At 48.7% G+C, this 16,055-nt stretch overlaps 1 protein-coding gene across 3 annotated transcripts in view; it reads right to left on the bottom strand.

Annotated features, from left to right (window-relative positions):
* LOC127570154 (pituitary adenylate cyclase-activating polypeptide type I receptor-like) overlaps nucleotides 1-15,851 on the bottom strand; it is a 229,968-nt gene extending 214,117 nt beyond the window's left edge. For all 3 annotated transcript variants that reach the window (XM_052015398.1, XM_052015400.1, XM_052015401.1), the window contains exons 1-2: nucleotides 15,605-15,851; nucleotides 10,340-10,485 (exon numbers count right to left, since the gene is read on the bottom strand). The gene's annotated coding sequence lies outside the window, so the exon portion shown is untranslated. The remainder of the gene's footprint in view (nucleotides 1-10,339; nucleotides 10,486-15,604) is intronic.
* Between the last annotated feature and the right edge of the window lie 204 nt (nucleotides 15,852-16,055).

Below are 16,055 nucleotides of genomic sequence, written 5' to 3'. Positions count from 1 at the left end.
ATTTATAGTAATTTTATGTCTTTGCACTGTACAACAAATTTCACGTCATATAAGTCAGTGATAATAAATCTGATTCTGATTCTGCTTTTTGTGGGATAAAGAAAATCACATAACTACCTAAACTGTGGCAATAAATGAATAAAAATAGGCCACTGACCAATCACATCTGAGCAAACCTTTGCCTTACTGGAGCTAATTGCTCTAATCCTACTTCCTGGCCATTGCAAGGAGGTGAGACCAGCTTGCCTATTGAGGCAAACGGTACAGATGGATTTAAGGGAGGCTGGACAAGCATACAAGGGAGAAAGAGAACAGGGTTCAATGAGGGATGACAGGTAGATGTCCAAGTGGAGCATTTACGAGAATGTTGCCAGGACTCGAGGGCCTGAGTTATAGCGAGAGATTGGGCAGGCTAGGACTCCATTGGTAAATTGGTTTATTATTGTCACCTGTACCGAGGTACAGAGAAAGACTTTGTTTTGCATGCCATCCAGACAGATCATTTCATCACGTCAGTGCATTGAGGTAGTACAAGGGAAAACAATAACAGAATGCAGAATAAAGTGTTACAGTTACAGAGAAAGTGCAGTGCAGGCAGACAATAAGGTACAAAGGCCATCACAAGGTAGATTGTGACGTCAAGAGTCCATTTTATCGTACTAGTGGTCCCTTCAATAGTTTCATGGTGGTACATGCTTTGAGGCTTTTGTATCATCTGCCCGATCGTATCTACCCTTCATATGGATGAAGGGTCTCGACCTGGAATGTCAACTGTCCGTTTCCCTCCATAGCTGTTGCCTGACCCACTGAGTTCCTCCAACATCTCGTGTTACATCATGAAGACTTGGATTTTTTTTAAACACCAGATTATTAACAGAAATTCAAACCCACCGCTTAGGGATTTGAACTCAGATCTCCAGATAACTAGGAGACACAAGTGACTACAGACGCTAGAGTTCCATCCTTCTACCAGCAGTTCTTTGTGTTCGTGACCTTCTGCAGATAATTAGCCCAGATCTTAGCAGTGTGGAGGAACAGAGGGATCTTGGGGTCCAAGTCCATTGATCCCTCAAGGTTTCCACACAAGTTGATAGGGTTGTTAAGAAGGTATATGGTGCGCTGGCCTTCATTAGTCAGGGGATTGAGTTCAAAAGCCTCAAGGTAATGTTGCGTCTCTATAACTCTCTGGTTAGACCACACTTGGAGTATTGTGTTCAGTTCTGGTCGCCTCATTATAGGAAGGATGTGGAAGCTCTAGAGAGGGTGCAGAGGAGATTTACCAGAATGCTGCCTGGATTGGAGAGCATGTCTTATGAGGATAGGTTGAGCAAGCTAGGGCTTTTCTCTTTGGAGTATAGGAAGATGAGAGGCGACTTGACAGATGTGTATAAGATTATGAGGGGCATAGACAGAGTGTACAGCCAGCACCTTTTCTCCAGGGCGGCAATGGCCAATACCAGAGGACATCCGTTTAAGGTCAGAGGAGGAATGTTCAGGGAGGATATTAAGAGGTAGGTTCTTTACACGGAGAGTGGTGGGTGCCTGGAACGCACTGCCAGGGGTGGTGGTGGAGGCAGATATGATAGTGGTGTTTAAGAGGCTGTTAGACAGACACATGAATGTGCAGGGAATAGAGGGATATGGATCATGTGCAGGCAGAAGAGATTTAATTTAATTCGGCAGAGACACAGGAGATGGCAGACGTTGGAAGCCGGAGCAACAAACAATCTGCTGGAGGAACTCAGCAGGTCGAGCAGCGTCTGTGGAGGGAAGGAAGTCCTGATGCAGGGTTTCAACCCGAAACGTTGATTCCTATCCTCCCACAGGCGCTGTCCAATCCGCTGAGTTCCTCCAGCAGATTGTTTGTTATTTTAATTCGGCAGCGTGTTCGGTGCAGACATCGTGGTCCAAAGGGTCTGTTCTGTGATATATGTTAAACCAGAGTCCTAGGCTTCTCTGATCCAGGAGTTGTTCTCACAGGTCCCTGTTGAACTATATACTGTCTCAACAGGGGCAACCAGAACTGTACCTCAGGCTCTCGAACTGCAGGACAACTCTATCTGTCACCAGCAGTCAGAGTGTGTGTGTGTGTCTATGTGTCTGTGTCTGCTGTATTCTACTTACAACTAGGCCAAACGAGCTGGTGACGAACAGCATCTGGTCTTACCCAGCCACCGTCTGAGACACCATATGTCGAGGCAGGGTTTGCCATTGAGCTTAACATGACAAGGATGTAGAAGAGGCAAGCAGTGAGGTCCAGGCGTACACTGAAATGTCTACCCCTACAACACACCGAGAGCCCTTGTGATCCTATTCCCATATTCCTTTAGCACGGAGTGGGAGACATTCATCCTACCCAGTCGATGCCAGAAATCCCATTCCCCACCAATTTTCCCTGTAACCTATTCTTTGCACAATCCCCTCAACTCCCTTCAGATTCTACCACTCACCCATATACTCAGGGCAATTTACAGCAGCCAGTTAACCCACCAACCTGCATCCTATCCGGATGCATCACTGGTGTGGCAACTGCTCTGCCCGTGCCCGCAAGAAACTGCAGAGAGCTGTGGACACAGCTCAGTACATCACAGAAACCAGCCTCCCCTTCATGGACTCTTGTCTACACTTCTCGCTGCCTCGGTAAAGCAGCCAACATAATCAAAGACCCCACCCACCCCAGACATTCTCTCTTCTCCCCCCTCCCATCAGGCAGAAGATACAAAAGCCTGAAGGCACGTACCACCAGGCTCAAGGACAGCTTCTACCCCGCTGTTATAAGGCTATTGAACGGTTCCCTAGTACGACAAGATGGACCCTTGACCTCACAATCTACCTCGTTATGGCCTTGCACCTTATTGTCTGCCTGCACTGCACTTTCTCTGTAACTGTAACATTTTATTCTGCATTCTGTTATTGTTTTCCCTTGTACTACCTCGATGCACTGATGTGATGAAATGATCTGTATGGATGGCATGCAAAACAAAGTTTTTCACTGCACCTCAGTACATAGAACACTACAGTACAGTACAGGACCTTCGGCCCACAATGTTGTGCCGACATTTTATTCATGCACCACCTCTGTTGTAAATGCCCCATCACCTCCCACCTCCAATTATATCCAGAGGAATATTGCAAGCTGGAATCATGCTTTGGGCATTTGGATGTTTGATAGTACAACTTCCATTTATAAAGAGGCAACAGTTTTCTGAGTCCAGGTGTTGGGAATATGAGAATGGAGGAATGTGGGATAATTATGAAGATTACGTTGGGCTGGCTGGGGCTTTATTCCTTGGAGTGTAGGAGACTGAGGGGTGACCTTATAGAGGTGTATAAAATCATGAGGGGCATAGATAGGCTGACAGAGACTATTTAGATGGACATCTTGGTCAGCATGGACAAGTTGGACCGAAGGGCCTGTTTCTGTGCTGTATGACTCTATGACTCTGAATGCACACAGGGAAATAGAATCAAAATCTACAGGGCATAGGTTTAAGGTGAAAGATTTTTAGGGGTCCTGAGAGGCAACTTCTTCACCCAGAGGGTGATGAGTATATGGAACGAGCTGCCAGAGGATGTGGTTGAGGCAGGTTCAATAACAACATTCAAACAACATTTGGACGGGTACATGGATAGGAATGGTTTAGAGGGATATGGGCCAGATGCAAGCAAATGGGAATAGCTTAGATGGGTATCTTGGTCGGTATGGACCAGTTGGGCCGAAGGGCCTGTTTCTGTGCTGTGTGACTCTGTGACCCAAATGGTTGGCATCCACCAAGTTTGCCTTCCATGTTTCTTGGAGTCACAAGATGCAGAGACAAGAGGAATTTCTGCAATCAGTAAGACAGTGGTGAGGCCTCACTTGGAGTAGTGCGCACACTTTTGGTTACCCTGTTGCAGGAAAGACGTTATTAAACCAGAAAGAGTGCAGAGGAGATTTACCAGGATGTTGCCTGGACTTGGGGGCCTGAGTTACAAGGAGAGGGTGTGTAGACTAGGACTTTATTCCCTGGAACGTAGGAGGTTGAGGGGCGACCTGATAGAGGTGTATAAGATATTTATTTCTTAGTCACATGTACATTGAAACACACAGTGAAATGTGTCTTTTTGCGTTACTGGGAATATGCTGGGGGCAGCCCGCAAGTGTTGCCACACTTCCGGTGCCAACATAGCACGCCCACAACTTCCTAACCCATATGTCTTTGGAATGTGGGTGGAAACCAGAGCACCCGGAGGAAACCCACGCAGACACGGGGAGAACGTACAAACTCCTTACAGACAGCAGCTGGATTTGAACCCGGGTCACTGGCGCTGTAATAGCCTTACGCTAACCGCTACACCACCGTGTCACCCATGATCATGAGGGGCGAAAACACGTCGTCTTTTTCCTGGGGAGGGGGTGCTAAAAACAAGAGGGTGCAGGTTTAAGATCAGAGGCGAGAGATATAAAAGGGACATCAGGGGCAGCTTCCTCACGCAAAAGGTGGTGTGTATTTGGAATGAGCTGCCAGAAATAGTGGTTGAGGCAGAGAAACAAAGGACTGCAGTTGCTGGAATCTAGATGAAAAACGTTGACTGTCTGCTTTTCTCCACGGATGCTGCCTGGACCGTAGTGGTTGAGGCAGGCACACTAGCAATGTGTAAAAGCTGTCTAGACAAGTACATGGATTGGAGAGGTTCGGAGGGCTTTGGTCCAAACACAGGCAGGTGTGACTAGATCGCTTGGCAACACAATTGGCATGGATGAGTTGGGCCAAAGGGCCTGTTTCTATGCTGTAAGACTCTATCACAAGATCACAAGACAAAGCAGCAGTAGGCCATTGAGCCCATCGAGTCTGCTCCGCCACTTCACCATGAGCTAAACTATTCTCCCGTCTCACCCCAATTCCCGGCCTTTTCCCTATATTCCTTGATACCCTGACTAATTAGATACCTATCAATCTCCTCCTTAAACACCCCCAGTGATCGGGCTTCCACAGCTGTACGTGGCAACAAATTCTATAAATCCACGACCTATGACTCAATCAATTCAACAAAGCAATGAACCAGACACAGAAACTTACCTGTTCCTCCCAGGCATACAATCTCAAATTACTCAAACACATATTGCATCACACTGCTGAAAAAAAAACAATGATGCTGCCTGCTCTCAGGAGAAGCCCCTGAAAGTTTCGAGAAGTATTTAATGACTCTAGAATCCGCCTCCATTCACAAGGTTGCAGAGAAATCTCTCAGCTAATAATCAGTGTGAAACAAGCCAATCAAACACCATACCTTTTCCCTCCAAGCTAACACTCAAGCAGCAACCGGCACAGAATGCATCAACTTGCTGACAATTTGCTATATTTTCCTCTTATCGTCTCTGCGGTTACGTGCACCCAATGACCCAGTGCGGGTTGGAAGGTTCATTGGGTGCTGTGTGTTGCTCTTGGTGTTGGTAGGTGGCAGATGAATCAGGGGCAAGTTGATGAGCATCTGAGAGAGAATGGGTTACAGGGAAGTAAGAGAGACTGGAAACTGAGTGGATTGCTTTGAGAACCAGCATAGGTTCAATGGGCCAAATGGTACCCTTATGTGTCATGAGAAATATGAATGATGATATTTATTCATCCAAAACTTCACGCTTACCCATGGCATTGTTCCTATCCTATTGGAAATCGGACCATAGAGTACACAGCAGGGAAACAGGCCCTTCGGCCTAACCCGTCCATGCCAACCAAGTTGTCTACCTGAGCTGGTCCCATTTCCCCGTTGTGTGGCCCATATCCTTGCGGGGCATGGACGCAGGGTGAATACACTCAGTCTTTTCCCAGGGTTGGGGAATCAAAAACTGGAGGGCATAGGTTTAAGGTGAGAGGGGAGAGATTTAATAACAACCTGAGGCGCAACTTCTTCACCCAGTCGATGGTCAGTATATAGAATGAGCTGCCAGAGGAAGTGGTTGAGACAGGTACCTTAACAATATTTAAAAGTTACTTGGATGCGTACATGGACAGGAAAGGTTTAGAGGGATATGGGCCAAACACGGGCAAATGGGACTAGCTTAGAGGAAAATTTTGGTCAGCATGGACCAGTTGGGCCGAAGGGCCTGATTCCGTGCTGTATGACTCTATATCCCTCTAAACCAGTGCAATTAGTTCCTGAGATGAAGTGCTGGGAATGGTTCTTGCCCTGGACTTTTTCTTCCATTTCCACAGAAACTCAGAGCCCAGTGACCTTGGGATGTTTGAACCTCTTGATGTTCCAGCCCACCAGACTGGCATTTTGGAGGTACCCGCATGCTCTGAGTTATAACACAGGGCTGAACTAGTGCTGCAACGTTGGCAGCAACAACTTCCAAGTGAGTCGTTGAGGCAAAGCCCTATCTGTGACCTGGTTCACAAGAAAAACTCCACGAAGAAGGATCAGCAGTGCCCTGGTGAATGTTCATCGCTCCACAAGTCACAGGAAGTGCAAGTCAGATCCTTCACTAATGTTATGTTGTGGAATCTTGCTGTGCCTTGATTGTCCCTTCTACTGTCACAACAACAGCGGCCTACATCAGTCGGAGCATTAAGTATAAGAGTTGGGAAGTCATGTTGCAGCTGTATAAAACTTTGGTCAGGCCACATTTAGAGTATTGCGCACAGTTCTGGTCGCCCCCATTACAGGAAGGATGTGGAGGCTTTGGAGAAGGAGCAGAATTGGTTCACCAGGATGCTGCCTGGATTAGAGGGTATGAGCTATAAGGAGAGGTTGGACAACTTGGGTTGTTTACTCTGGAGCGTCGGAGGCTGAGGGGAGACCTGATAGAAGTTTATAAAATTACGAGAGGCAGAGATAGAGTAGACAGTCAGAATCTCTTTCCCAGGGTGGGAATGTCAAATACTAGAGAACACAGCTTTAAGATGAGAGGGGGAGAGTTGAAAGCGGCAAGTATTAGATCATAGAACAATACAGCACGGAACAGGCCCTTCGGCCCACAATGTTGTGCTAACATAGCTAATCCCTCCGACCTACAGAATGCCCATATCCCCCCTATTTTCCTCTCATCCATGTGCCCATCCAAGCCCCTCTTCAAAGCCCCCAATGAATTTGCCTCCACCACCCTATCAGGCAACGCATTCCAGGCATCTACCACTCTCTCAGTGAAAAACATACCCCTCACGTCTATTCTGAACCTACCCCCTCTCACCTTAAATGCATGCCCTCTGGTATTGGATCGCTCAATAATGGGAAAAAGATATTGCTTGTCCACCCTATCTATTTCCCTCATAATTTTATACACTTCCAACAGATCACCCCTCAGCCTCTGCCGCTCCAGAGAAAAGAGCCCAAGTTTGTCCAGCCTCTCCTGATAGCACATGCCCTCTAATCCAGGCAGCATCCTAGTAAACCTCCTATGCACCCTCTCTAAAGCCTCGACATCCTTCTTATAGTGAGGTGACCAGAATTGCACGCAATACTCTAAATGCAGCCTAACCAGAGTTCTACAGAGATGCATCATAACAGCTTGACTCCTGTATTCAATACCCCAATTAATGAAAGCAAGCATTCCATAAGCCTTCTTAACCACCCTGTCTACCTATATAGCCACTTTCAATAAGTCATGGATTTGCACCCCAAAATCTCTCTGCTCTTCAACACTGTTAAGGGTCTTCCCCTTAAGAGTGCATTGCCTCTTGACATGAGTCCTACCAAGGTGCAAAACCTCACATGTACCTGGGTTAAACTCCATCTGCCATTTCTCTGCCCACATCTGCAACTGATCTATATCACGCTGTATCCATCACCAGTCTTCTACACTATTCACAACTCCACCAATCTTGGTATCGTCTGCAAACTTACTAACCCACCCATCAACATACTCGTCCAGGTCATTTATGTACATCACAGACAGCAGAGGTCCCAGCACAGATCCCTGCGGAACACCACTACTCACAGGCCTCCAGCCCGAATAAGTCCCTTCAACCACCACCCTTTATCTTCTGTGGGCAAGCCAGTTCTGGATCTACATAACCAATTCTCCACTGACCCCATGCATCCAAACTTTCTTGATTAACCAATGATGTGGGACCTTGTCAAATGCCTTACTGAAGTCCATATAGATGACATCCACAGCTCTACCTTCATCAGTCTCTCTCGTCACCCTGTCAAAAAACTCAAGCAGGTTACTCTGAACAGAAAGTGAAATGTGCCTGCAATGTGCCAGCAGTGGAACATAGCAACATCTTGGAGGCATCACACAGGCACGTGAACAGGCAGGGAATGGAGGGAGATAGTCCACGTGCAGGCAGATGTGTAGTTTAAGTCAGCATTGTGGTCAGCACAGATGTCACAGGCCTGTTCCTGTGCTGTATTGTTCTATGTTCTATGATAACTCAATCAATGATGTACTGTACTTTCAAGGGACTGCAGATGCTGGAATCTCGATGAAAAACACGATGATGCTGGAGGAACTCAGCAGGCCAGGCAGCATCCGTGGAGTGCTGTCAACACATGGAATGCTGTCTCCACTGATGCTGCCTGGCCTGCTGAGTTCCTCCAGCATCATCGTGTTTTTCATGTACTTTCAAGAAGTGTCCTTATAATGTAGGAAACACTGCCACCGGTGGCATAGCTACTAGATCTACTGCCTCGTAGCTCAAAGGATCCGGGTTCGATCCTGACCTCGGGCGCTGTCTGTGTGGAGCTTGCACGTTCTCCCTGTGACCGCGTGGGTTCCCTCTAAGTGTCCCGGTTTCATTCCACATCACTAAAAATGTGCTTGTAGGTTAATTGGCCGCTGGAAATTGCCCCTTGTGTGTAGGTGAGTGGTAGGATCTGTGGAGCCTAATGGGAGTGTGGAGAGGGTAAAATGGGATAGAGTCAGATTAGAGTAACAATGGGTGCTTGTTGGTCAGCACAGATTCAGTGGGCCGAAGGGCCTGTTTCCATGCTGTATCTCTCTATGACTCTGTGACTCAATTTGTACACAGCAAGCTAAAGCTATGTAATGAAGATGTGACCATTTGTTTATGAGACTGAGTGATAAAAACTGGCCATTATAAGCGACAACTGCCTTGCCCTTGTGAAAATGGTGGAGGAGATCTTTTATGTCCAAGATGTTGACAGGGTCTCATCTGGAAGGTGGCAATTCTTACAGTGCCCCAGGCTGAACTGTCACTCCAGTCTGTGTGTTTAAGCCTCTAGAGTGAGACTTGAAGTTGACTCAGAAGTGAGAGTGCTGCCCTCGAGCCACACCGTCACTGGGAGACAGAATCACAATCCTATCTGGGTGCATCACGGCTTGGTCCGGCAAATGCTCTGCCCAGGACCGCAAGAAACTGCAGTGAATTGTGGATACAGCCCAGCGCATGACAGAAACCAGCCTCCCCTCCTTGGACTCTGTCTTTACCTCTCGCTGCCTTGGCGAAGCAGCCAGCATAATCAAAGACCCCACCCACCCGGGTCATTCTCTCTTCTCTCCTCTTCCATCGGGTAGAAGGTACAGGAGACTGAGGGCACGTACCACCAGACCAAGGACAGCTTCTACCCCACTATGATAAGACTATTGAACGGTTCCCTTATACGATGAGATGGACTATGACCTCACGATCTACCTTGTTGTGACCTTGCACCTTATTGCACTGCACTTTCTCTGTAGCTGTGACACTTTACTCTGTACTGTTACTGTTTTTACCTGTACTACATCAATGCACTCTGTACTAACCCAAATGTAACTGCACTGTGTAATGAATTGACCTGTACGATCGGTATGCAAGACAAGTTTTTCACTGTACCTCGGTACAAGTGACAATAATAAACCAATACCAAACCAACCTTTATAAGCAGGGACACATGCCAGCTCAGTAAAGTAATTGCAGAGAATCGTGGATACAGTTCAGTCCATCGTGAAAACAAGCCTCCCCTCCATGGACTCTGTCTGCACTTCTCGCTGCCTTGGTAAAGCAGCCAGCGTAATCAAAGACCCCCACCCACCCCAGACATTCTCTCTTCTCCCCCCTCCCATCGGACAGAAGATACAAAAGCCTGAAAGCACGTACCACCAGGCTCAAGGGCAGTTTCTATCCCTCTTGAATGGACTTCTTGTACATTAAAGATGAACTCTTGACCTCACAATCTACCTCGACGTGGCCCTTGCATTTTATTATCTACCTGCACTGCACTTTCTCTGTAACTGTAACACTATATTCTGCATTCTGTTATTGTTTTTGTCTTTGTACTACCTCGACGTACTCATATTTTGAAATGATCTGCATGGATGGCAGGCAAAACAAAGTTTTTCACTGTATCTCAGCACATGTGACAATAATAAACCAATTCCAATTAACCCAGGACAACACGGTTGTAAGTTACTCACATTTAATTTATATGTAGCTCTCCTTTATCCACTGTCCTTCCCTGGGGAAATCACTTATTGGGAGATGCTGCTGTAGTTTTCGTGTTCACTCCTTCTTTTCACTGTTGCCTGTAGAAATTCTTTGCCGATAGACTGCAGACTGTTCTCTATAATGCAGGGTTTCAAAGAGTCTAGTGAGTAAGTAGTTTCTGTAGACTATTTGCAGTAGTGTGCGGTTTAAATACAGTCTGCTGAAGATACACTGCATTCATGTGAATCCTGTGCCGTTCCAGACCCAACAATAGCTATGCAGTGCTGATTAAGACCATTGGTAGAGGAACTTCATCAGGAAGTGTTCCACAAAGACCCTTCAGCCCATCGTGTCCATGCAAGTCATGTCTACCTATGTATACTAATCCTATTTTCCAGCACATGGTCCATAGTGTTCTATACCATAGAGTTTCAAGTATTCATCTAAATACTTCTTAAATGTTCTGAGAGAACTTTACCCCACCACCCACTCAGGTGTGTTTTCCAGATTCCAGTCACCCTCTGGATAAAAAAAGTTCTTCCTCAAATCCCCTCTAAAACTCCTACCACAGATGCACCATAGAAAGCATCCTATCTGGATGCATCACGGCTTGGTACGGCAACTGCTCTGCCCAGGACCGCAAGAAACTGCAGAGAGCTGTGGACGCAGCCCAGCACATCACGGAAACCAGCCTCCCCTCTGTGGACTCTGTCTACACTTCTCACTGCCTTGGTAAAGCAGCCAACATAATCAAAGACCCCACCCACCCCGAACATTCTCTCTTCTCCTCCCTCCCATCGAGCAGAAGGTACAAAAGCCTGATAGCACGTACCACCAGGCTCAAGGACAGCTTCTATCCTGGTGTTATAAGGATATTGAACGGTCCCCTAGTACAATTAGATGGACTGTTGACCTCACAATCTACCTCATTATGGCCTTGCACCTTATTGTCTGCCTGCACTGCACTTTCTCTGTAACCGTAACACCATATTCTGCATTCTATTATTGTTTTCCCTTGTACTACCTCAATGCACTGATGTGATGAAATGATCTGTATGGATAGCATGCAAAATTTTCACTGTGACAATAATAAACCAATTACCAATTTACTTCTTGTCTTAAAATATGCCCTCTGGATATAGACCCTTCTGCTAAGCAGGAGGATTTCTCACTAGCCGTCCTATCAATGGCCTCATAACCTTGTACACCTCCATCAGGTCTCCCCTCGGTTTTCTCTGCTCCAAGGAAAACAAGCCCACTGCTTCCAGTCTCTCCTCATTATTGAAACACTACATCCCAGGCAATGTCCTGAGAAGTCTCAGGAAACAAAGGACTGTAGATACTGGAATCTGGATAAAAAGGCAACAAGATGCTGGAGGCACACAGCAGGCCAGGCAGCATCTGTGGAGAAAAGCAGGGAGTCAACGTTTCAGGTCAGGACCCTTCTTCAGGACTGAAGATAGGAAAAGGGGAAGCCCAATATACAGGAGGGAAAAGCAGAGCAGTGATAGGTGGACAGAAGAGGGGAGGCGGGGTGGGCACAGGGTGGTGATAGGTAGATGCAGGTAAGAGATAGTGATGGGCAGGTGCGGGGGAGGAGGGGAGAGCAGATCCACCGGGGGATGGGTCAAAGGTGTGGAGGCAGGCACCCCATGGGGGGGGAGGGTAGGAAAAATATATGTGAGGTGAAAAAAGAGAGATAGACTAGGAAAAGGAAGAAAAGAAGAGGCATGGCGGGGGGTTGGGTTTACTTAAAGTGGAAGAATTCGATGTTCATCCCGTTAGGTTGTAAGGTCCCAAGATGGAAAATGAGGTGCTGTTCTTCCAGTCTGCGCTTGGACTTCCCCTGGCGGTGGAGGAGGCCGAGGCCTGACATATCTGTGATGCAGTGGGAGGGGGAGTCGAAGTGCCTGGCAACGGGGAGATGCAGATCGCGGTTACGGACGGAGGGCAGGTGCTCTACGAAACGGTCACCCTCGCCAGTGCAATCAGAGCCTTCCTAATGTGTGGTGACCAAGTCTGCGCACAGTACTTCAGCTGCGGCCTAACCAATGTTTTAACCCAAGGTGTTTGCAACCCGCAGGGGTGGGGTCAGATTGGCACAGGTTGGAGATACAAGCGTTTGCCATTCAGACAACTCGCTGTATGTCTCTGCAAACCACAGAAGTCTAAACACCAATGAGCAGCTACCACTACAGCATTTAAAAGGTGTTTGGGCAGGTATTTGGATCCTTAGAGGGATATGGGCCTAATGCAGGCAAATAGAGTCAGAGTCATAGAGTAATACAGCACGGAAACAGGCCCTTCGTCCCAACAGGTCCATGCCGGCCAAGATTCCCATCTAAGCTAGCCGCATTTGCCCACATTTGGCCAATATCCCTCTGAACCTTTCTTATCCAAAGTAATGCTGCTGCAAGTAAGATTTTCATTGCACCTGTGCATATATAAACTTGACTTTGAAATGTTGTTAATATAAATTGGAATTACTGTGGATTGGCGTTAGGGTCCGCATGGATGAGATGGTCCAAGAGGGTAAAAGGTTGCTGTTAGTGTAGAAGGTTGCTGTAGATTACAATGGGACATCGATTAGAACGCAGAGCTGGGCTGAGAAGTGGCAGATGGAGTTCAACCCGGATAAGTGTGAAGTGATACACTTTGGGAGATCGAATTTGAAGGCAGAATACAAGGTTAACGGCAGGACTCTTAGCAGTGTGGAGGAACAGAGGGATCTTGGGGTCCACGTCCATAGATCCCTCAAGGTTGCCACGCAGGTCGATGGGGTTGTTAAGAAGGCGTCTGGAATGTTGGCCTTCATTAGTCGGGGTATTGAGTTCAAGAGACGCGAGGTGATGTTGCAGCTCTATAGAACTCTGGTTAGACCACACTTGGAGTATTGTGTTCAGTTCTGGTTGCCTCATTGTAGGAAGGATGTGGAAGCTTTAGAGAGGGTGCAGTGGAGATTTACCAGGATGTTGCCTGGATTGGAGAGTATGTTTTATGAGGATAGGTTGAACGAGCGAGGGCTTTTCTCTTTGGAGAGAAGGAGGATGAGAGGTGACTTGATAGAGGTGTACAAGATGATAAGAGGCATAGATCGAGTGGACAGTCAGAGACTTTTTCCCTGGGCGACAATGGCTAACACGAGGGTGCAATTTTAAGGTGATTGGAGGAAGATAGAAGGGGGACGTCAGGGGTAAGTTTCTTTTTTACACAGAGAGTGGTGGGTGCGTGGAACGCACTGCCAGCAGAGGTTGTGGGGCAGATACATTAGGGACATTTAAGAGACTCTTAGATAGACACATGAATGATAGAGAAATGGAGGGCTATGTGGGAGGGAAGGGTTAGATAGGTCTTAGAGCAGGATAAAATGTCGGCACAACATCGTGGGCCAAAGGGCCTGTACTGTGCTGTAACGTTCTATGTTCAATGTGATACAATTCTAAGATTCTAAAGCGGATGTTACACCCAGGCTGCCAATGGACGGTTGAACTGAGTGAACGCACACTGCACCAGGTGTCACCTTTCCTGTGCAATGTGAAACCAAGGACGTGACCATTCTCTGAGGTCATGTCTGTCTGGTTACTGCTGGTGCCCTGAACTATCATTATCCTTGAACCATACACAGGTCACCCGACTGCTGACTCCCGTGGGATCCACTCAGCGCAACATTGGACACCGCACCCTCCACAGCAGTGACCGCACTGCCCAAAGCCTCTCTCCATCAGCCCACCGACACCCTGGTAGGGGGCGTGATCGGCGCCAGCGAAATGCAACCTTTTTTTGTTGTTTTGGACCCGTGAGGCATTTCCCCTCCCCCACCCCCACACACACAAGGAGTCCCAGAGCACACCTCAGCCGATGGTGGAATGCATGGGAATGGCAATGGCAAGATCCCACCAGGCGATGGGAGGGGGAGGAGGGGAGAGGGGAGGAGGGGAGGGGAGGGGAGGGGAGTGGAGGAGGGGAGGGGGAGAAGGGGAGGGGGACAGAGGGGAAGGGGAGAGAGAGGAGAGGGGGAGAGAGAGGGGAAGAGAGAGGGGAAGAGAGGGGGGAAGAGAGGGGGGAAGAGAGGGGGGAAGAGAGGGGGAAGAGAGGGGGAAGGGAGGGGGAGAGAGGGGGAGGGGAGGGAGTGGGAGTCCCTTTCGTTTATGTGGATGGGGAGGAAGGTTTTGTGTGTGTGTGTGTGTGTGTGTGTGTGTGTGTGTGTGTGTGTGTGTGTGTGTGTGTGTGTGTGTGAATCCGCACAACTCTCCCAGAACACCCACCCCCCCCCTCCCTTTAGGAAAATAGTGATGGAAATCCTGCATTCCTCCGCGTTTAAAACGCACAGGGGGAGTGTCTGACCGATAGCTGCGCCCTTCGCCTTGCTGCTGGACCGTGCGCTCTCTCCCTGCGAACACAAACCCCGTCATTGTAAAAACTCCGGCGGCTCCACAGTGCGAGGCGCTCCTCCAGCCCAGCACCGGGACGGCTTCCCCTCTGATCCCTGCACACACTCGCCCTCCTGAACGCCTTGTACTTCACGCCGTTCGGTTCCCAGCCACTCGGAAGAAGGGGGGGGGGGGCAAGGGCTGGAGGAGGAGGAGGAGGAGGAGGAGGGGGTGTCTGCTCTGTTGCAGGGAAGGATAGACTGTGCTCTGCTCCAAATAGCAATAAATTAACTGGGGAAGAGGAACGGAGCAGAAATTCCTCACTCCGCATCATTTCTATGTGTGTGGTGTCTGCAGTGTGTGTGTGAGAGAGAGAGAGGTGGTGGTGGTGGTGGGGGGGTTCGATAATGCTGAACACATCAAAAATGCACCCTAGCCAAAACAGACAAACACAAAACCAACCTCTCCCTCTGGGTACACAACATGCACAGAGTCTGGGTCACACAGACAAAATAAATCCCCAACCATTGCAACAAATAACCATTGGCGCTTGGGGAGGGGGGGGGGGGAGCACAGATAAGAGATAATAACGGGGAAGAGTTGCAAGAAGCGGGGTGGGGTGTTGAGGCTCGGCGGGAGGAAGGGGGAGAGGAGCCCGCTTGAACTGTTCTCCGAACACCCCACCCCCCTCCCTCCCTCCCTCCCTCCCCAGCAGGTTCACCGCTCTCCGGCTGCCAAGCATCGCTGGACGGTGGCAGCTGCGAAACTGTGGGAATTCCCCCTCTCCCTCCTCTCGGCTCCCCACCCACCCCCCAAGCCACCCACCCACCCCAAACAGACCGCGGTGCACAGAGCGAGGCGCAAAGTTTCCGAGATTTCACCCACCGTGGATGTGTCTTGTTTTCACCTGGACGCGTTGGGAGACTCTGGAGTCAAGTCACGTCTCCCGGGCGGTGACAGAGAGGGGCTGTTCATTACATGGAGAGTGAAATCTCCCTCCCTCTCTCTCTCTCCCTCCTCCGCCACTCCCTCCTCTCCCTCTCCCTCCCTCTCTCCCTCCTCCACCGGTACCCCAGCCGTGAGTGTGGGGAGCAGGAGAGCTCTGGATCAGATGAAGCAACACTCTCCCCCCCCCCCCTCTGATAATGCGCCCAAAGCATCCAGCTCGGTGGAAACCAAACGCGCTGCCTTCCAATCGGAAGGAGAGCGGGTGGAGATTATGTTAATAAAATCCCCTGAAATGGGACCATAGAACCTGGAACAGTTACAGCACGAGAACAGGCCCTTCGGCCCACAATGTTGCTGATGCGAAATTAAACTAAATCCCTTCTGCCTG

The sequence above is a fragment of the Pristis pectinata genome, chromosome 5 (assembly GCF_009764475.1).
Source record: "Pristis pectinata isolate sPriPec2 chromosome 5, sPriPec2.1.pri, whole genome shotgun sequence".
In the NCBI taxonomy this organism is placed as follows: Eukaryota; Metazoa; Chordata; class Chondrichthyes; order Rhinopristiformes; family Pristidae; genus Pristis; species Pristis pectinata.
Note: the sequence above shows the minus strand (reverse complement) of the source record. Positions and strands in the feature narration are given on the sequence as shown.